Source organism: Ranitomeya imitator, chromosome 3 (genome assembly GCF_032444005.1).
Source record: "Ranitomeya imitator isolate aRanImi1 chromosome 3, aRanImi1.pri, whole genome shotgun sequence".
Classification (NCBI taxonomy): Eukaryota; Metazoa; Chordata; class Amphibia; order Anura; family Dendrobatidae; genus Ranitomeya; species Ranitomeya imitator.
Window position 1 is genome coordinate 799555450 of NC_091284.1, and position 22901 is coordinate 799578350.

Consider the following 22901-nt stretch of genomic DNA (forward strand, 5'->3'; position numbering starts at 1 on the left):
TTTATCATCCCTCCACTTCCAATACCGGCTTGGAATATCCACCTTGTCCGGAATAGTTGCGGACACCTGCTGGGCTGTTATGACAGGCAATTCAGTAACACAATGTACATAGCGATCAGAGCACATACAGTGATCTGACAATAACCCAAAATAATAGAACGAGCTCTGAGACGTGGAAACTGTGTAGACCGCAATTCCTGATCCTCTCCAAACACAACTAGAGGCAGCTGTGGATTGCGCCTAACGCTCCCTATGCAACTCGGCACAGCCTGAGAAACTAACTAGCCTGAAGATAGAAAAATAAGCCTACCTTGCCTCAGAGAAATACCCCAAAGGAAAAGGCAGCCCCCCACATATAATGACTGTGAGTAAGATGAAAAGACAAACGTAGGGATGAAATAGATTCAGCAAAGTGAGGCCCGATATTCTAGACAGAACGAGGATAGGAAAGATAACTTTGCGGTCTACACAAAACCCTAAAGAAAACCACACAAAGGGGGCAAAAAGACCCTCCGTACCGAACTAACGGCACGGAGGTACACCCTTTGCGTCCCAGAGCTTCCAGCAAAACAAATAGACAAGCTGGACAGAAAAAATAGCAACAAATAGCAAAGAAGCACTTAGCTATGCAGAGCAGCAGGCCACAGGAATGATCCAGAGAAACACAAGTCCAACACTGGAACATTGACAGGAAGCATGGATCAAAGCATCAGGTGGAGTTAAGTAGAGAAGCAGCTAACGACCTCACCAGATCACCTGAGGGAGGAAACTCAGCAGCAGCAGTACCACTTTCCTCCACAAACGGAAGCTCCCAGAGAGAATCAGCCGAAGTACCACTTGTGACCACAGGAGTGAACTCTGCCACAGAATTCACAACAGTACCCCCCCCCTTGAGGAGGGGTCACCGAACCCTCACCAGAGCCCCCAGGCCGACCAGGATGAGCCACATGAAAGGCACGAACAAGATCGGGAGCATGGACATCAGAGGCAAAAACCCAGGAATTATCTTCCTGAGCATAACCCTTCCATTTAACCAGATACTGGAGTTTCCGTCTTGGAACACGAGAATCCAAAATCTTCTCCACAATATACTCCAATTCCCCCTCCACCAAAACCGGGGCAGGATGCTCAACAGATGGGACCATAGGTGCCACGTATCTCCGCAACAATGACCTATGGAATACGTTATGTATGGAAAAAGAATCTGGAAGGGTCAGACGAAAAGACACAGGATTAAGAACCTCAGAAATCCTATACGGACCAATAAAACGAGGTTTAAACTTAGGAGAGGAAACCTTCATAGGAATATGACGAGAAGATAACCAAACCAGATCCCCAACACGAAGTCGGGGACCCACACGGCGTCTGCGATTAGCGAAAAGTTGAGCCTTCTCCTGGGACAAGGTCAAATTGTCCACTGCCTGAGTCCAAATCTGCTGCAACCTGTCCACCACAGTATCCACACCAGGACAGTCCGAAGACTCAACCTGTCCTGAAGAGAAACGAGGATGGAACCCAGAATTGCAGAAAAACGGCGAAACCAAGGTAGCCGAGCTGGCCCGATTATTAAGGGCGAACTCAGCCAAAGGCAAAAAGGACACCCAGTCATCCTGATCAGCAGAAACAAAGCATCTCAGATATGTTTCCAAGGTCTGATTGGTTCGTTCGGTCTGGCCATTAGTCTGAGGATGGAAAGCCGAGGAAAAAGACAAGTCAATGCCCATCCTACCACAAAAGGCTCGCCAAAACCTCGAAACAAACTGGGAACCTCTGTCAGAAACAATATTCTCTGGAATGCCATGCAAACGAACCACATGCTGGAAGAACAAAGGCACCAAATCTGAGGAGGAAGGCAATTTAGACAAGGGTACCAGATGGACCATCTTAAAAAAGCGATCACAGACCACCCAAATGACTGACATCTTTTGAGAAACGGGAAGGTCAGAAATAAAATCCATAGAGATATGTGTCCAAGGCCTCTTCGGGACCGGCAAGGGCAAAAGCAACCCACTGGCACGAGAACAGCAGGGCTTAGCCCGAGCACAAATCCCACAGGACTGCACAAAAGTACGCACATCCCGCGACAGAGAGGGCCACCAAAAGGATCTAGCCACTAACTCTCTGGTACGAAAGATTCCAGGATGACCAGCCAACACCGAACAATGAAGTTCAGAGATAACTCTATTCGTCCACCTATCAGGGACAAACAGTTTCTCCGCTGGGCAACGATCAGGTTTATTAGCCTGAAATTTTTGCAGCACCCGCCGCAAATCAGGGGAGATGGCAGACACAATTACTCCTTCCTTGAGGATACCCGCCGGCTCAGATAAACCCGGAGAGTCGGGCACAAAACTCCTAGACAGAGCATCCACCTTCACATTTTTAGAGCCCGGAAGGTTCGAAATCACAAAGTCAAAACGGGCAAAAAACAACGACCAACGAGCTTGTCTAGGATTCAAGCACTTGGCAGACTCGAGATAAGTCAAGTTCTTATGATCAGTCAATACCACCACGCCATGCTTAGCTCCTTCAAGCCAATGACGCCACTCCTCGAATGCCCACTTCATGGCCAGCAACTCTCGGTTGCCCACATCATAATTTCGCTCAGCAGGCGAAAACTTCCTGGAAAAGAAAGCGCATGGTTTCATCACTGAGCCACCAGAACCTCTCTGTGACAAAACAGCCCCTGCTCCAATCTCAGAAGCATCAACCTCGACCTGGAACGGAAGAGAAACATCTGGTTGACACAACACAGGGGCAGAAGAAAAACGACGCTTCAACTCTTGAAAAGCTTCCACAGCAGCAGAAGACCAATTGACCAAATCAGCACCCTTCTTGGTCAAATCGGTCAATGGTTTGGCTACACTAGAAAAATTGCAGATGAAGCGGCGATAAAAATTAGCAAAGCCCAGGAACTTTTGCAGACTTTTCAGAGATGTCGGCTGAGTCCAATCATGGATGGCTTGGACCTTAACCAGATCCATCTCGATAGTAGAAGGGGAAAAGATGAACCCCAAAAATGAAACCTTCTGCACACCAAAGAGACACTTTGATCCCTTCACAAACAAAGAATTAGCACGCAGGACCTGAAAAACCGTTCTGACCTGCTTCACATGAGACTCCCAATCATCCGAGAAGATCAAAATGTCATCCAAGTACACAATCAGGAATTTATCCAGGTACTCACGGAAGATGTCATGCATAAAGGATTGAAACACTGATGGAGCATTGGCAAGTCCGAACGGCATCACTAGATACTCAAAATGACCCTCGGGCGTATTAAATGCAGTTTTCCATTCATCGCCTTGCCTGATTCTCACCAGATTATACGCACCACGAAGATCTATCTTAGTGAACCAACTAGCCCCCTTAATCCGAGCAAACAAATCAGATAACAATGGCAAGGGGTACTGAAATTTAACAGTGATCTTATTAAGAAGGCGGTAATCTATACACGGTCTCAGCGAACCATCCTTCTTGGCTACAAAAAAGAACCCTGCTCCTAATGGCGACGATGACGGGCGAATATGCCCCTTCTCCAGGGATTCCTTCACATAACTGCGCATAGCGGTGTGCTCAGGCACGGATAAATTAAACAGTCCACCTTTTGGGAATTTACTACCAGGAATCAAATTGATAGCACAATCACAATCCCTATGCGGACGCAGGGCATCGGACTTGGGCTCATCAAATACATCCCGGTAATCAGACAAGAACTCTGGAACCTCAGAAGGGGTGGATGACGAAATTGACAGAAATGGAACATCACCATGTACCCCCTGACAACCCCAGCTGGACACCAACATGGAATTCCAATCCAATACTGGATTATGGGCTTGTAGCCATGGCAACCCCAACACGACCACATCATGCAGATTATGCAACGCCAGAAAGCGAATAACCTCCTGATGTGCAGGAGCCATGCACATGGTCAGCTGGGTCCAGTATTGAGGCTTATTCTTGGCCAAAGGTGTAGCATCAATTCCTCTCAATGGAATAGGACACTGCAAGGGCTCCAATAAAAACCCACAACGTTTTGCATAATCCAAGTCCATCAAATTCAGGGCAGCGCCTGAATCCACAAACGCCATGACAGAATACGATGACAAGGAGCATATCAAGGTAACGGACAGAAGAAATTTTGACTGTACAGTACCAATGGCAGCAGACCTAGCGAACCGCTTAGTGCGCTTAGGACAATCAGAGATAGCATGAGTGGAATCACCACAGTAGAAACACAGCCCATTCAGACGTCTGTGTTCTTGCCGTTCAACTCTGGTCATAGTCCTATCGCACTGCATAGGCTCAGGTTTAATCTCAGGCAATACCGCCAAATGGTACACAGATTTACGCTCACGCAAGCGTCGACCGATCTGAATGGCCAAAGACATAGACTCATTCAAACCAGCGGGCATAGGAAATCCCACCATGACATCCTTAATGGCTTCAGAAAGACCCTTTCTGAAAATGGCTGCAAGCGCAGATTCATTCCATTGAGTGAGCACGGACCATTTTCTAAATTTCTGGCAATATAGCTCTATCTCATCCTGAGCCTGACAAAGAGCCAGCAAATTTTTTTCCGCCTGATCTACTGAATTAGGCTCATCGTACAGCAATCCAAGCGCCAGGAAAAACGCATCGACATCACTCAATGCAGGATCTCCTGACGCAAGAGAAAATGCCCAGTCCTGAGGGTCGCCACGCAAAAATGAAATGACGATCCTAACCTGTTGCGCTGGGTCACCAGAGGAGCGAGGTTTCAAAGCCAGAAACAGTTTACAATTATTCTTGAAACTCAGAAATTTAGTTCTATCTCCAAAAAACAAATCTGGAATAGGAATTCTCGGTTCTAACAAAGAATTCTGAACCACAAAATTTTGAATATCTTGAACTCTTGCCGTGAGCTGATCCACACATGAAGACAGACCTTTAATGTCCATTGTAACACCTGTGTCCTGAACCACCCAAATGTCTAGGGGAAAAAAAAGACAAATCACAGTGCAAAGGAAAAAAAAATGGTCTCAGAACTTCTTTTTTCCCTCTATTGAGAATCATTAGTACTTTGGGCTTCCTGTACTGTTATGACAGGCAATTCAGTAACACAATGTACATAGCGATCAGAGCACATACAGTGATCTGACAATAGCCCAAAATAATAGAACGAGCTCTGAGACGTGGAAACTCTGTAGACCGCAATTCCTGATCCTCTCCAAACACAACTAGAGGCAGCTGTGGATTGCGCCTAACGCTCCCTATGCAACTCGGCACAGCCTGAGAAACTAACTAGCCTGAAGTAGAAAAATAAGCCTACCTTGCCTCAGAGAAATACCCCAAAGGAAAAGGCAGCCCCCCACATATAATGACTGTGAGTAAGATGAAAAGACAAACGTAGGGATGAAATAGATTCAGCAAAGTGAGGCCCGATATTCTAGACAGAACGAGGATAGGAAAGATAACTTTGCGGTCTACACAAAACCCTAAAGAAAACCACGCAAAGGGGGCAAAAAGACCCTCCGTACCGAACTAACGGCACGGAGGTACACCCTCTGCGTCCCAGAGCTTCCAGCAAAACAAATAGACAAGCTGGACAGAAAAAATAGCAACAAATAGCAAAGAAGCACTTAGCTATGCAGAGCAGCAGGCCACAGGAATGATCCAGAGAAACACAAGTCCAACACTGGAACATTGACAGGAAGCATGGATCAAAGCATCAGGTGGAGTTAAGTAGAGAAGCAGCTAACGACCTCACCAGATCACCTGAGGGAGGAAACTCAGCAGCAGCAGTACCACTTTCCTCCACAAACGGAAGCTCCCAGAGAGAATCAGCCGAAGTACCACTTGTGACCACAGGAGTGAACTCTGCCACAGAATTCACAACACCGGGCTTTGTGGAATGTACTCCGGAATGACTTTATACCCCTACCCACCGCAGACGTGTGGCTTGAAATTGCTGAAAATTCTGGAGTGTGTGTGATTTCCCAAACTGTTTAGGAGCGGTGGATGGAAAGCACATCCGCATTATCAAACCTGCCAGAACAGGATCGGAGTATTTCAACTATAAAAAATATTTTTCTGTTGTGCTCATGGCAATAGCCGATGCGGACTGTCACTTCATCACCGTGGACATTGGAGCTTTTGGCCGTGGCAACGATTCCCAGACTTTCAAGAACTCGGATATGGGCCGCCGTGTGTATGGCAAAAATTTCAATTTTCCCCCGCCACAACTTCTCCCCAACACTCAAGGTCCACCGATGCCATTTGTTATGGTTGGGGATGAGGCCTTTCAGATGTGTGAAAACCTACTGAAGCCCTATTCCAGTTGGGACTTGAACCACACTAGAAGGATCTTTAACTACAGACTGATCAGGGCCCGAAGAACAGTAGAGTGTACCTTTTGGCATTCTGGTCGCTAAATGGCGCATTCTTGCATCAGCCATAAATCTAAAAGTGGAAACAGTCGACGAGGTGGTCAAAGCCTGTGTGGTTCTTCACAATTATATAATGGCTAAGGAGCAACCCAACATTGAACTGGATGAACCAGTTGCACACCCACTGCCTGATTCCCAACATGCGGGACCAATTTGCTGCCTTTTTTGATTCAGATATTGGACGTGTGTCATGGCAGGACAATGTTGTGTAAATGTCCTGTTGTAATTAGATCTGTACCAGTAATTTTCTGAAATGATAATAATATTTATCATTAATAAACTTTAGTTTTGGTTGTGTTGACCGTGTCTCCTATGTTTTTCCTCTACAAACCAAGGCTGTCCTAAAACTAGCAGTATTTGTAATCCAAAACCTGGAGTGGGTGATAAAGGCAGAGGTGCTAGTTATTATGTTAATATCATAATTTACCTCTGATTGTTCCACTCCTTGTTTTGGCTTACAAATACTGATTTAAAACACTGACCACATGCTGCTAGTAATGGCAGCCATGTTGCTTTAAGCTTGGTGACGTCATTGCGTCCCGATTCTGTTCTGCAGTATCCATTGGACACAGACTGAAGAGACAATGTCACATTAAAGAGATCTATACTCATCAAGTCAGGTGTCAGAAATAATGAATTCATGATGCACATATAACAGCCTCATGAATTCACTATTTCTGTCACCTGTGCAGGTGAGCATAGATATGCCGTGTGTGACCACCATTGTCCCTTCAATTTGTGTGTTAGGCTACGTTCACATTTGCATTGTGCGCCGCTGCGTCGGCGACGCAACGCACAACGCAAATAAAAACGCACCAAAACGCACGAAAAAACGCTGCGTTTTGCGACGCATGCGTCCTTTTTTGCCGAAATTTGGACGCAAGAAAAATGCAACTTGTTGCGTTTTCTGCGCCCGACGATTGCGGAAAAAAAACGCATGCGTCGCACAACGCATGTCCATGCGTCCCCCATGTTAAATATAGGGGCGCATGACGCATGCGTCGCCGCTGCGTCGCCCGACGCAAACACGCAAAACGCTAATGTGAACGTAGCCTAATAAATTATGTACACAGAAGAGAAAATGGAGGTTAGGCAAAGCAGTTCTCTACTCACCAGGTCAGGTGTCCTAACTAATGAGTTTTTTGACACCTGACCTGTTCAGTAGAGTTCTGCACTGTATTTCCGCCATTTTCTCTTCAGACTGCAACACTAGTCACACACTAAGCAGAATGAAGAGATTAAGGAGATAATACATCTATTATTTTTTGGCCCACCTCATATCTTTATACTAAAGACACACAAAGCTGCAGTCTTTTTTTTATAACTACTGGAGATATGATGTGGCCCAAAAATTAAGTGTGTGGCGAAGTTTCTTATTTGGCGCACGGTGTGTGTTGCCGGCAGTGATAGACACAATAAACCAAACAAAATTGGGGCAAATCAAATTGTATTTATTTTTTAACAACCAAAAAAATTTACTTAACTGCGCCGGCTTGGGGTAGAGTGATGTAAACGGGGTGTGTGAAACACTGAGGCCTGGCTAACCGTGGACGACGCAGAGGTGACAGGAGAAGGGGCACATGAGAGGCTTGAGATGCACTGGAAGGGTGAGACAAACCTAACATTACAGACACATTGGGAGGTGAAGGGGGAGGAATGCTAAGAGTCCTCTATTTTTTTTGTGTGTTTTTTTTTTGCTTTGCCGGGTTCTGGGAGGTCTTGGTGGGCTCATATGGCGTGGCGTGGTGGTGGGTGACCTGTCAGGGTCCGGCTGCACTGTGTCAGAGTCCATAGTGCTCGTAGAGCATGCAGCCATACCAGAGTCCATAGTGCTCGTAGAGCGTGCAGCCATGCCAGAGTCCATAGTGCTCGTAGAGCGTGCAGCCATGCCAGAGTCCATAGTGCTCGTAGAGCGTGCAGCCATGCCAGAGTCCATAGCGCTTGTAGAGTGGAAGGCCATGCCAGGGTCCTGCTGCATCGTGGTGGTGGCGGTACGGAAGGCCATGCCAGGGTCCTGCTGCATCGTGGTGATGGTGGTGCGGAAGGCCATGCCAGGATCCTGCTGCATCGTGGTGGTGGCAGTACGGAAGGCCATGCCAGGGTCCTGCTGCATCGTGGTGGTGGTGGTGCGGAAGGCCATGCCAGGATCCTGCTGCATCATGGAGGTGGCGGTACGGAAGGCCATGCCAGGGTCCTGCTGCATCGTGGTGTCAGTGGAGGAGGTCCAAGCAGGAGCAGCGGTTGTCATGGTGGTGGCGGTGGGATGTCCAACTGCACTCGGCATGGTGGTGGTGCTGTAGTGGTGTCCGGCTGTGGTAGGAATTGAGGTGACCGTGCAGTGGTATGCAGCAGAGGTTGGCATTGAGGTTAATCGTGACAGTGAAGGCACAGGTGGATATGCCGACGCTGTCTGCTGGAAATACCGACTCTGCTGCATAGCCTGCATGTTGTCATGGTTTGTCTGTTTCAGTTCCTTTAGGGTTAACTCCTGTAGCCTCACACTGATCCTGGGTGGACTTTTTATAGCCTCCATCTGGGAGTTTTCTTTGTCAGTGATACTTCCGTCTTTGGCTAAGTGTGTTGACCCCTGAGTGTGTTTCGCGCTGTGTACCTGGTTTGCTTGATTTCTTGGCTCTTTGACTCGGTCTGTTCTCTGGACACTGTGTATTGGATTCCCTCTCTGTACTTTCTCTGCCCGTTCGGTATTGATCTCGGCTTGGCCCCTACACTCCTTTTGTCTTGTCCCTTGGTACCGTTATGCTATCCCGTGCTCTGACCCCGGCCTGATCTGTTTACGTCTCTGTGCCCCTAGGTAGCTCTGTTTGGTAGTTACCTTTCTAGGAGTTTTCCTTCAGCTTCTAGCTCCCTGAGCTTAGACTACGCCCATCACCAGTCAGGTGATTCAGGTCCTGACAGGACTGAAGCAGTGTCTCTCTCCAGTCTAGCTTGCCCTGCATTACGGGGAGTCTGTGGCTATCTCCAGGTACTATTTCCCCAGGAGTTAGCATCGGTGAGAGTTACTCATATCTCCCTGCCTGACACATGTAAGCAGCATTGCAGGCCTGCATGACACTCAGCTGGAGATCAGGAGTAAGGTGTTCCGACATGCCCTGCTCAATTTGGTTAAAAAAATGATGTGCTGGCCTCTGGAGGTCGGCTTTCACTTGGTCAAGGCTTTTGGTGACCTCCTGGATACGTGCATTCAAGAGGTTATGTGAAACATCCATTCGGTCACCCAAAGCCTTGATTGCTTCGTGTAAAACCGAGCTCAAGTGCAAAACTCGGGCATGAGTGACCTGTCCGAAGCCCTCTGCCGCTGCCGGGAGGAGCCCCCCAAAAAAGGGGGCCGTGGAAGAGGACTGCGAAAGGGGAAGACCTGATGGACCAGCTCCCTGGTCTCCAGTTAGTGTGGAAGGCCCACTTGCTGCTGCGCTGCTGGATGGCTGGGACGGGTCCATGGCTGTCAGATGAAGGACCACTCCAGAACCTGGGCCAACAGTAGTGCTCCATGTGCTGTGAAAAAAGGAAAAAGAAAATTAATAACAAAAATTAAGCAGATGCAAAATCCTGTGGAATATAAAAATACAGATTATGGCAATGCAATACAACCTAATGCACGTAATAATACTTACGTTCTCTGGGCAAGGACCGGTCTTAACCCCTTAAGTCCCGAGGGTGGTTTGCACGTTAATGACCGGGCCAATTTTTACAATTCTGACCACTGTCCCTTTATGAGATTATAACTCTGGAACGCTTCAACGGATCTTGGTGATTCTGACACTGTTTTCTCATGACGTACTGTACTTCATGTTAGTGGTAAAATTTATTCGATATAACTTGCGTTTATTTGAGAAAAAAATGGAAATTTGGCGAAAATTTTGAAAATTTCGCAATTTTCCAACTTTGAATTTTTATGCCCTTAAATCACAGAGATATGTCACACAAAATACTTAATAAGTAACATTTCCCACATGTCTACTTTACATCAGCACAATTTTGGAACCAAAATTTTTTTTTGTTAGGGAGTTATAAGGGTTAAAAGTTAACCAGCAATTTCTCATTTTTACAACACCATTTTTTTTCTAGGGACCACATCTCATTTGAAGTCATTTTGAGGGGTCTATATGATAGAAAATACCCAAGTGTGACACCATTTTAAAAACTGCACCCCTGGAGGTGCTCAAAACCACATTCAAGAAGTTTATTAACCCCTCAGGTGTTTTACATGAATTTTTGGAATGTTTAAATAAAAATGAACATTTAACTTTTTTTCACACAAAATTTATTTCAGCTCCAATTTGTTTTATTTTACCAAGGGTAACAGGAGAAAATGGACCCTGAAAGTTGTTGTACAATTTGTCCTGAGTAAGTTGATACCCCACATGTGGGGATAAACCACTGTTTGGGCACATGGCAGAGCTCGGAAGGAAAGGAGCGCCATTTGACTTTTCAATGCAAAATTGACTGGAATTGAGATGGGACGCCATGTTGAGTTTGGAGAGCCCCTGATGTGCCTAAACATTGAAACCACCCACAAGTGACACCATTTTGGAAAGTAGACCCCTTAAGGAACTTATCTAGATGTGTGGTGAGCACTTTGACCCAACAAGTGCTTCATAGAAGTTTATAATGCAGAGCCGTAAAAATAAAAAATCATATTTTTTCACAAAAATGATCTTTTTACCCCCAATTTTTTATTTTCCCAAGGGTAAGAGAAGAAATTAGACCACAAAAGTTGTTGTGCAATTTGTCCTGAGTATGCTGATACCCCATATGTGGGTGTAAACCATTGTTTGGGCGCATGGCAGAGCTCGGAAGGGAAGGAGCGCCATTTGACTTTTCAATACAAAATTGACTGGAATTGAGATGGGACGCCATGTTGAGTTTGGAGAGCCCCTGATGTGCCTAAACATTGAAACCACCCACAAGTGACACCATTTTGGAAAGTAGATCCCCTAAGGAACTTATCTAGATGTGTTTTGAGAGCTTTGAGCCCCCAAGTGTTTCACTACAGTTTATAACGCAGAGCCGTGAAAATAAAAATTCTTTTTTTTTTTCACAAAAATGATTTTTTAGCCCCCAGTTTTGTATTTTCACAAGGGTAACAGGATAAATTGGACCGCAAAAGTTGTTGTCCAATTTGTCCTGGGTACGCCGATACCCCATATGTGGGGGGGGACCACTGTTTGGGTGCATGGCAGAGCTCGGAAGGGAAGGAGCGCCATTTGGAATACAGACTTAGATGGATTGGTCTGCAGGCGTCACGTTGCATTTGCAGAGCCCCTGATGTACCCAAACAGTAGAAACCCCCCACAAATGACCCCATATTGGAAACTAGACCCCCCAAGGAACTTATCTAGATGTGTTGGAAGAACTTTGAACCCCTAAGTGTTTCACTACAGTTTATATCGCAGAGCCGTGAAAATAAAAATTATTATTTTTTTCACAAAAATCATATTTTAGCCCCCAGTTTTGTATTTTCACAAGGGTAACAGGATAAATTGGACCCCAAAAGTTGTTGTCCAATTTGTCCTGAGTACATAGATCGCCGATCTCACAGTTTGCATAGCACTCTGTGAGATCGGCGATCTCACTCATTGCTGCAGGCTTACAGAGCTGCAGCTGCAGCCTGCTCCTGACCCGGAAGTACTCCCTGCAGGACCCGGATGCAGCCCTGCGGCCATTTTGGATCCGGGGACTGCGGGGAGAAGACGCTCGGTACAAGGTGAGCACATCACCTTGTACCGATCGTCTCAGGGAAGCCCGCAGGGAGCCCCCTCCCTGCGCGATGCTTCCCTGTACCGCCGGCACACCGCGATCATGTTTGATCGCGGTGTGCCGGGGGTTAATGTGCCGGGAGCGGTCCGTGACCACTCCTGGCACATAGTGCCGAATGTCAGCTGCGATAGGCAGCTGACACCCGGCCGCGATCGGCCGTGCTCCCCCCGTGAGCGCGGCCGATCGCTATGACGTACTATCCCGTCGGTGGGAATTAAGGCCCACCCCACCTCGACGGGATAGTACGTCATATGGGATTAAGGGGTTAAAAATGCCAGAACACGATGGTATTTATATCTTTGGATCCTTGCTCCTGAACCACTGGGAACACGGCTCTCTTGACGCAGGTCCTACTTGAAGCGGTCCTTCATCGAACGCCAACATGTTTTGACTTTGCCCATTGTTAAAAAAAAAACATTGTGGTCAGAAAAAGGCCTTTTGGCCGTGCTCACACAACTGTGTGTGATTACAGAAACTCCTGAGAGTTTCTTTCATCACACACAGTCGAGTGAGCACGGCCAAGGTCTCTGCTGCTTCACACTGCAGTGCAATACTTACCAAATGCATTTTGGACTCGGGGCGTTGTCCCAGCCATCCCACATCTCTTTGGCCACCTCATTCCATAAGCGCCGGATCGTGACGTTTGAGTGCAGTGGATCCCGGGTGTCCCACAACGGGACTCGCTCCTGGACCAGGGAGATGAGGAGGTCATTCTCTGATGCATGTAGAAAGAAAGAAATGCAAGAAATTAGGAAATGTAGAGACAGAAAATAGAAAATAAAGGCATTGGCTAGGATATCCTCCCATTGTTCAGTGTCTTGTTTTCCTCCAAGATGTAGCCTGTGTCTCATCTGCTTCAGTGTCACTGAGTAGTGACCTGCAAATGTCCACTACCTCCCTTTATCACCTACTATGTGGGGGGTGGCTTATCAGTGTCTAGACATGTTTTTCTCTTGAAAAACGCATGCGTTCACGAACGCAACCAAACGCATGTGCTTGTGAACGCATGCGTTCATATAGACAGCAATGCGTTTTTTTGTTGCAATCCTTGCACAATCGACCGCATGCATTTCCAGGCAGCAAATTGACGCCTCTAAAAATTATTACATGTTGCATTCCCGCGCCAAGCCGCAAACGACGAAACGACGCATGCGTCGTCAAACGCGGCAAAACGCGAACAATCAAAAACGCATGCGTCCCTAATGTTAAATATAGGAATACATAACGCATGCGGATATATGCGGTAGAAACGCTGCGGACACAACCGTAAATGTGAAACCAGCCTTACACCAGTGACTTAAAATTCATTATATCCAGACTATGATTCCATTCTTATGGCCTTGGTGGTCTATATGACCTACATATTTGTGAACTTTTCAATCTTTTCAAACTTTCCCGAGCTATGAGATATTTTATTAGCATAGCCAGGTCCCCTTTCCTGCGGGTCATGACCTATCAACGTCTGATTCCTGCCCCTTGATGTTCCATCTGATGTTATGGCTTAGCATCATGGCCAATAGAACAGCTTTGCAAGGATCCAACAGGATGTCGCTCGCAGTAAATTTACAATTCATCCAGGAGTCGCGAGATCTTATTTTTCTGTTCCCAAAAGAGCTGTCGAGCGGGACCTACATGTGTAACATCAGAGGTGGTGGAGCAAGACACAGAAATACTATATAGTGTAAAACTTTTTGTTTCTGGAATATTCCTCCAAAGAGTTTTTTTTTTTTTTATTTTAATATTGGTATCCTCTAACATCAGATAGTGGGAGTTTCTACTCTCAGCATTACCACTTGTTAGGAGTCGAGTTTCCTCTGCTGCACAGGGGGAATCTCGATCTGTGTCTGCTGCGGTCTCCCATTCGGTATCGGCCGCAGTGGGCTCTGCTCAGCGGAGACGTCGCTCCCAGCGTCTCGCTGAGGCTGATTCGGTGCATAGGGTCACTACTGCCTTTTCTGGCTTTCCTATGGTACCCTGCACTGATCTGCGGCGAGCGAGCCTCTCTGGGACTAAGTCCTTGTTTACTCACACTGAGCATGCCCAGGGCAGGGTCTCCCATTGGAGGTCGAGGGCCACATGTTCGGTCACATGCTCAGGTGCTGCAGTACATTCCATTGGTCCTCCTGGAAGGTCCTGAAAGGGCAAAACATGCTCAGGTACTGCAGCACTTTCCATTGGTCCTTCTGGAAGGTCCTGAAAGGGCAAAAACTTCAGTAGCAGCTTCCTGTGCTGCAACTATATAAACTGCGCATGACCGCACGGCCATGCGCTAGTATTGTCTTGTAAATATGTGTGTGTGTTGTGAGTGAAAGTCGCTCTTTAAATAACCCTCCCTATTGAATGTCTGTTCGCGGAAGGTGTATGTTTGCTATCTAGCGCCCGACTTATCCAACAGCACGTAACACACATCACAGCGTCCAGTTGCTGTGTCCGCCAGTACGGCGCCGTGCGCTTCCTCTGCGCTTTCCTTACCCAAGCCTGGGTGGTTAGTGGCGTCCGTCAGTGCGGCACCGCACGCACTCTCGTGCCTTTATTTACTATTTCAATAGTTTCCTTACACACCCAGTTGCGGTGTTGTGCCAGCAGTGGTCTAATCGGACTTCAATCCTAGTTGGGGTTGTGTTCGCTGACTTATTGCTTGCGCTCTATGTGCGGTACCGCGGTCCTGTGACGCAACAGGATCGCTTCCTTCACGCAGGGTGAAGTTAACCCTTGTATGTATACTTATAGTACCGCCATATAGTCCGTCTTACTTAGCAGCAGGTACTTTCCTGCACGGTGGATCCCGGGTTGCGAACGCACCAATTCCATCTAATAAACTATATATTTGGTGCGTTCCGCCAACCCTAACACCACTTATCACATAATTTAAGGGGTTGCGAGATATTGGAAGTCGTCATGAACTTGCATGCATATGAATGAGAGCGCTTGCAGTACCACTTACAGCCACTACATGATGTATTGAGCTGTGCCACTTCTGATGGAACTCTGGCCCCTTTAATTAGCCGATCGTGGAATACCTGGAGTTGGATCTGATAGTGATGACCCATCCTAAGGGTAGGTCATAAATATGAACGTCCTGGTAAGCCCCTTTAAGTCTGTTAACCCAGGTAGACATTATTCATTTTTCTTATTTCCATCCCTGGACCTATATTCTTTCACAATATATCTTGTGCTTAAAATTCCCAGTCTTGCTTATAATCCCTCACTCAGTTCATGGGTTTTAAATCAGGAGGTCATGAATTCAGCTTGACCCAAACATTGATTATTTATTAGAAAACCTCCATACTTCCTTCATGACCAGAAATACGTTAGTTGGAAGCCACATTTCTCGCTCTGGTGTTATCAACTCATTCATTGTTGACCTAGTTCAGATATTCAGTTACAGCGTTGACCTCAGAGCTGCTTTGTGAGCGACTGGATGTATTTTATCGCCTTACAGAAAGGAATTGGTCAAATTACAGCGTACATCTCGGAGGTTCACCAGAGCCGAGTCTACTTCATCATGCCCTGCATTATATCATCAAATATAATGGGCTTTTTGACCTCTTTTTCTGGCTTGTTCTTCGCAAACCAATCTCAAGATACCATTTTGTTTTTATTATATATATATATATATATATATATATCATTGCTGCGATTAGATGAAATAATGTGGATTTCTAACAGTAAGTCATATAGTAATTAAAGTAGGACTATTTTCTAATAGGGAAATTTCACTATCCTGGCTCTAAAAGCAAAATCTTTAAAGAGAATCTGTCAAAAGGTTTTGGCTTCCCCATTGGAGAGCAGCATGGTATAGGGTCAAAGACCCTAATTCCAGCGATGTGTTACTTTGATAAAATCACTGTTTTATCTGCTGCAGATCTAGCAGTTCTCTGAATACTGAGCTCAGTGTGACCCCGCCCTCACCACTAATGGGAAGGTTTTTGTATACATTGTGCATAGGCAGAAAACTGCCAATCAGTGGTGAGGGCGAGGTTGGACTACTTGGCAGCATTATTTCCTTGTACATTGCACATATATGGTCATCGGTTCCCCTTTGTGGCTGTATATCTTTTCCATATAGTGTTTCACAGGCAGATATGAAACAGTCAGGTTGAGGTCCTGCTCTGCCCCGTCTATTTTGAGGCCTGCTGGCACGTAGAGAGGTTATGTAACAAGGTGGCACGGGGTGGTAGTCATGGGCGAGTTCACTAGGTGACAGCCAGTGAGCACATGCACATGAATAGACAGTTCTAGTCCCAGCCCCGAGTCACAGTGGGTTGCCTCAGATGTATGGCTGCTCTCCATGCTGGAACTGATACACCACGCGTCACACTCTTTAGGGCCCAACAGTAGCAACTGGTTTTAATAAAGGTGAGGCAGAGAAGAAAGTACATATCCTGAACTGTCCCTATTCACAGCAATGGCTGCAGCAGCAAAGGCAATGGCTCCCAGTCGGCTTCCAGGAGCAAAAAGTCTCTTGTGAGGCACTTCCTCAGTCCTAGTGTCCGTTCCTACTGCCTGGCAGTCCGGTGGCTTTCCTTTCTCCCCTCCAGGGGTGTATTCTGCTCCCAGCAGTGGAGCACGTCCTGCCGGGTGAAACCTGCCCGGGCTGTGCTGCGGAGACAGGTCCCTTTGAGGCTGCAAGTCCAGCCCACCGAATTAACTCTTGCTATCCCTGACTTCAACATACAGTTTACACAATATAGAACCAAAGGAACATTACACATAGCACTGATAACGCAGCAATACAATAACAGACATAATACATTACAGGACAATATAAGAACATACAGATAGACCATCCGGGCACCACATGAGACAAGGTAGAGGGGGCAGATGAGGGTCCTCGCCATCTTCTTACAGTTACATAGTTACATAGGTTGAAAAAACGACCCAGGTCCATCAAGTTCAACCTTTCTCCACCAATTGTACATTCTGTCACTAATGTAACTATAACCCACAATGTTATGTGTACTGAGAAAATCATCCGGCCCTTTCTTCACTGCTATTATAGTGTCGGCCATTACTACCTCTTGTGGTCGGCATTCCACAGTCTGACTGCTCTAACTGTAAAGAACCCTTTCCTGTTTAGATGGCAGAATCACCCTTCTTCCACCCATAATGAGTCAGAATCGCCCTTCATCTACCCATAATGAGTACCCCCTGGTCCTTAGTATGGTCCTTGGAAGGAATAAGTCATGGGCCTGTCCTTTGCACTGACAACACATATATTTATACATGTAAATAAGATCTCCTCTGAGGCATCTTTTTTCTAAGCTAAACAAGCCCAACATTTCCAACCTGCCATCATATGAGAGGCCTCCATCTCTTGTAATAATCTTTGAACTGACTCTAACTTCTAAAAATCCTTTTTAAAATGTGGAGCCCAAAATTAGATCCCATATTCTACATTTACACAAGTAATTCATAGAGGGGTAACAATACGTTGGGATTGCAGGATTTTATCTTTCTTTTTATACACCCTAAAATATGGTTTCCTTTTGCAGCTGCTATTTGACAGTGAGTACTACTGCTCAGCTTACTTGTAAGGCCGGAGTCAAACTACCGTTGAATACGGACGAATGCATAGCAAATCGCATAGCACTCGTCCGTCAATTACTGAGCTCAATTCCCTCAGTATTTCTGGATGAATGCCATCTAGGCCGGGGATTTGTCAATGTTCAATTTGCTCAGACGCAGGCATACTTCTTTTTGTGTTAAACTCGTTATATCAGATGGTGAACTTTGATTTTTGCCGTGTTGAAAGATCACTGGAACAGACAGGTCATTGGTGAACATTGGTGAAAACTGAAAAGTGCCTGTTTAGTATCTCAGCCTTTTCTTTGTCCTCCATAATTATCTTGTTATTATCGTCTTTTCAGGGGCTAATACCATCTGAGTTCTCTTTTTGGCATTGATGTATTTATAACATTTCGGGGGATTTATGTTAATGTTGCTGGTGATTTTTATCTCTGTAGAAAACTTTGCTAGCTTGATTTATTTTTTACATTTCTTATTTAAATCTTTATACTCATGAAATACTCTTTCTATATTTCCGGCCTTTAAGATCTTAAACGCCCTTTGTTTTAGTCTTATTAAACTTTGTACTATCTTATTTATCCATAATGGTTTCTTTTTATTCCTGGACATTTTATTACCAGAGGATATAAGTTTTCTACAGGATTCTAGTAGTATATCAATAAACATGCCCCATTTTTGTTCGGTATCCCTAGTTGCCATGACATGGTCTCTGTCTACACGATTAAGCTCTTCCCTTAATTTGTTGAAATCAGTTTTCAAAAAGTTCCAGGCTTTTGCATTTCCCCTTTGAAACTTACCATATTATGGTTGGTGCATCCCAAATTCTCCCTGACCTTTAGATCTGACATTGTATCTGGTCTGTTTGACAGAACCAGATGCAGCAAATTACCTCCCCTGGTTGGTTCATCTACCAGCTGTGAGAGATAATTGCCATGAATTGTGGATAAGACATTGCTGCTTTTAGCACAACCAGAAGATTGTATGTTCCATTGAATGTCTGGATAGTTAAAATCCCCCATAATAAGAACCCTATTATTATATGCTGCCTTTTTAATTTGTTGCAGCATTTTTTCCTTTACCTATTCAGCAATATTAGGAGGCTTGTAGCAAACTCCAATTGGCAGTTTTCCATTATTGCCATCCCCATGTACATTTAACCATACTGACTCTACATTGTCACAGCTCCCCCTGTTGTTGTCATACACTACCATTCAAAAGTTTAGGGTCACTTAGAAATGTCCTTATTTTTGAAAGAAAAGCAGTTTTTTTTCCAATGAAGCTAACATTAAATGATTCAGAAATACACTGCATACATTGTTAATGTGGTAAATGACTATTCTAGCTGCAAACGTCTGGTTTGTAATGCAATATCTTCATAGGTGTATAGAGGCCCATTTCCAACAACCATCACTCCAGTGTTCTTATGGTACTTTGTGTTTGCTAACTGTGTAAGAAGGCAAATGGATGGTTAGAATACCCTTGAAAACCCTTGTGCAAGTATGTTAGCACAGCTGAAAACAGATTGGCTGATTAGAGAAGCTATAAACCTGACCTTCCTTTGAGCTAGTTGAGAGCATTACATTTGTTGATTCCATTAAACTCTCAAAATGAGAGGCGACTCCGGGATGTTCTGCCTTCAGGGCAGAGTGGCAAAGAAAAAGCCATATCTGAGACTGGCTAATAAAAGGAAAAGATTAATATTGGCAAAAAAACACAGACATTGGACAGAGGAACATTGGAAAAAAAGTGTTATGGACAAACAAATCCAAGTTTGAGGTGTTTGGATCCCACAGAAGAACATTTGTGAGACGCAGAACAAAAGAAAAGATGCTGTAAGAGTGCCTGATGCCATCTGTCAAGCATGGTGGAGGTAATGTGATGGTCTGGGGTTGCTTTGGTGCTGGTAAAGTGGGAGATTTGTGCAAGGTAAAGGGATTTTGAATAAGGAAGGCTATCACTCCATTTTGCAACGCCATGTCATACCCTGTGGACAGCACTTGATTGGAGCCAATTTCATCCCACAAGACAATGACCCAAAGCACACCTCCAAATTATGCAAGAACTATTTAGGGAAGAAGCAGGCAGCTGGTATTCTATCGGTAATGAAGTGGCCAGTGCAGTCACCAGATCTCAACCCCATTGAGCTGTTGTGGGAGCAGCTTGACTGTATGGTACGCAAAAAGTGCCCATCAAGCCAACCAACTTGTGGGAGGGGCTTCTGGAAGCATGGGGGGGAAATTCTCCAGATTACCTCAGCAAATTAACTGCTAGAATGCCAAAGGTCTGCAATGCTGGATTTGCTGCAAAGGGAGCATTCTTTGACAAAAGCAAAGTTTAAAGAAGAAAATTATTATTTCAATTAAAAAAAATTTTTTTGAACCTTGTCAATGTCTAGACTAGATTTTCAATTAATTTGGCAACTCATTTGATTAATAAAAGTATGATTTATCATGGAAAAAACAAAATTGTCTGGGTGACCCTAAACTTTGGAAAGGTAGTGTGTTATGATCTGGTGGCCTTGGAGCAGCATGAGACGTACTCTGGAGAAGGTGGTCCCTGTACTGACCGCAAACCCTGAACCTAGCAGCGCAACTAGAAGTAGCCGTGGGGGGTACCTAACACTCCCTAGACCCCTCGGCACAGCCTAAGATCTAACTACCCCTAAAGACAGAAACAGGAAACCTATCTTGCCTCAGAGAAAATCCCCAAAGGATAGATAGCCCCCCACAAATATTGACTGTGAGAGGAGAGGGAAATAACATACGCAGATATGAAATCAGAATTTAGCATAGGAGGCCATACGAGCTAAAAAGAATGAATAGAACAGAGTACTATGCGGTCAGTATAAAAACACTAGAAAATATCCACCGCAGAAAATACGGATCACCACATCTGACTAAAGACATGGGGGGTATATCTGCATCTCCAGAGAAATAGCTAGGCTGCAAAAAATCCTTCACAGACCAAGCTGGACAGGACAAAAACATGAAAATGCACAGAACTATAAGGTCCACTGCAGGTGGACAGCAAAAACAAAGCCAGGACTTATCTTTGTAGAAAAACACAGCAAACTGGAGAGACCAGCAGGGAAGAGAATCCTTCCAGAACAATGGACAACTGGCACTGACTAAAGGATCCAGCAAAGCTATATACCCCAGTCAGTCCTGCAATTAGTAGATACACATGTCCACTCCTGTAATCCAGGCACAACTGCATTACCCTCTACAACCACCGGAGGGAGCCCAAAAGCTGAATTCACAACAGTAGTGTAGGTCTTAAAGGGAACCTGTCACCTGAATTTGGCTGGACCGGTTTTCGGTCATATGGGCGGAGTTTTCAGGTGTTTGATTCACCCTTTCCTTACCCGCTGGCTGCATGCTGGCCGCAATATTGGATTGAAATTCATTCTCTGTCCTCTGTAGTACACGCCTGCGCAAGGCAAGATTGCCTTGCGCAGGCGTGTACTACGGAGGACAGAGAATGAACTTCAATCCAATATTGCAGCCAGCATGCAGAAAGCGGGTATGGAAAGGGTGAATCAAACACCCGAAAACTGGTCCTGCCAAATTCACGTGACAGGTTCCCTTTATAGGGAACCTGTCACCCCCCAGGGCGTTTTTAAGTAAAAGAGCCACCTTCAGCAGCACTAAGGCTGCATTCTGTGAAGGTGGCTCTTATGCTTAGAATCCCTAGGAATGCTGAAATAATCACTTTTATAAATGGCCTGCCATACCTTTATTGAGTCCCGGAGGTATGTCTTCTCCCCCAATGTCAACCGTTGCCGAGCCGTCAATCATCCTCCTCCTCTTGCATCTGTGTTCCGCCTCCTGTTTCTGTTACATGCCCGGTGCCTGCGCTCTGCCAACATTTCTCACCAGATGTAAGTTAACGGGCAGCGTGCATGGCGCATGCCTGAGAAGTGTTGGCAGAGCGCATGCACCGGGCATGTAACAGGAACAGGCGTACAGACATCGGGCTCAATAGAGGTATGGCAGGCCATTTATAAAAGTGATTATTTCAGTGTTCCTAGGGATTCTAAGCGTAAGAGCCACCTTCACAGAATGCAGCCTTAGTGTTGCTGAAGGTGGATCTTTTACTTAAAAATGCCCTGGGGTGACAGGTTCCCTTTAAGTTAAATTTTGATTAAAAAAACCACACCCCTCCACCTTTTTTGTCTTTTCTGTCCTTTATAAATATAGTGTTACCCTCTATTTTGGGCACTCAGTTATGGCTTTCCTCCAGCCAGGTTTCCGTAATGCCAACCACATCGTATTCTGTGGTGGACATAAAGGTCTCCAATTAATTCATTTTGTTTTTAAGGCTTCTTGCATTTGCCAGGAGACATTTAATACTATTAACACATTTATTACACCTCCTCAGCTTGCTATGTTCCTTGCATGTCCCAGCCCCCGCTAAATCCTCATTGACCCATACCGTCTCACTCTCTCTGTCTACTCTATCTATCCTATTTTTAGCAGAACTACCTTCCCTCCCTCCAGATCCTAGTTTCGATTCTCCTCCATCCATCTTACCATTTTTCCCCCAAGCAAAGCTGCACCCTCCCAATTGAGGTGCAATCTGTCCCTACCGTAGAGCCAGCCGACAGAGAAATTGGCCCGGTTCTCCATGAACCCAAACCCTTCCTTCCTGCACCAATTTCTAAGCAACTTATTTTTCTCCTGATGCTCCCCCAGTGTTTCTAGTGTCGCTCGTGCCACTGGCAGTATTTCTGAAAACACCACCTTAGAGGTCCTGGCCTTCAACTTCTCTCCTAGTTCCCTGTAATCATTTTTAAGGACTTTCCACCTCCCTCTAACTTTGTCATTGGTACCGATGTAAACTATGACCCCTGTTGAAACACTAGAATTGGGAAGCATCCTGATTTAGGAACACCTTGTCGCACTGGGATGGTGTAAAGAACCGCATCTTCAAGCACCGAATGACATCACTAGTACATCAGTAGGTCGCATAGTTTATTTTCCCCACTTTCACCAATGTGACATTCCACTGTGGCGTTCAGAGTTAAACATATATGTCTGAAATCGTGCAGCCAGTGCCTGATACGTGCTGCCTGTGGATCGGAGAAGGCAGTATATATTAGCTGTCAGGTTTCCTTTAATGAGTATGGGCAGTACGGGCGAAAACCAAAGAACCTGGGCGGAAATT

The 22901-nt window shown here is 45.5% G+C and overlaps 1 protein-coding gene across 5 annotated transcripts in view; it reads left to right on the forward strand.

The window, feature by feature from the left end:
* The window catches only part of GRIA4 (glutamate ionotropic receptor AMPA type subunit 4), a 491449-nt gene that overhangs the window by 316984 nt on the left and 151564 nt on the right, over positions 1-22901 (forward strand). The window lies entirely within an intron of this gene.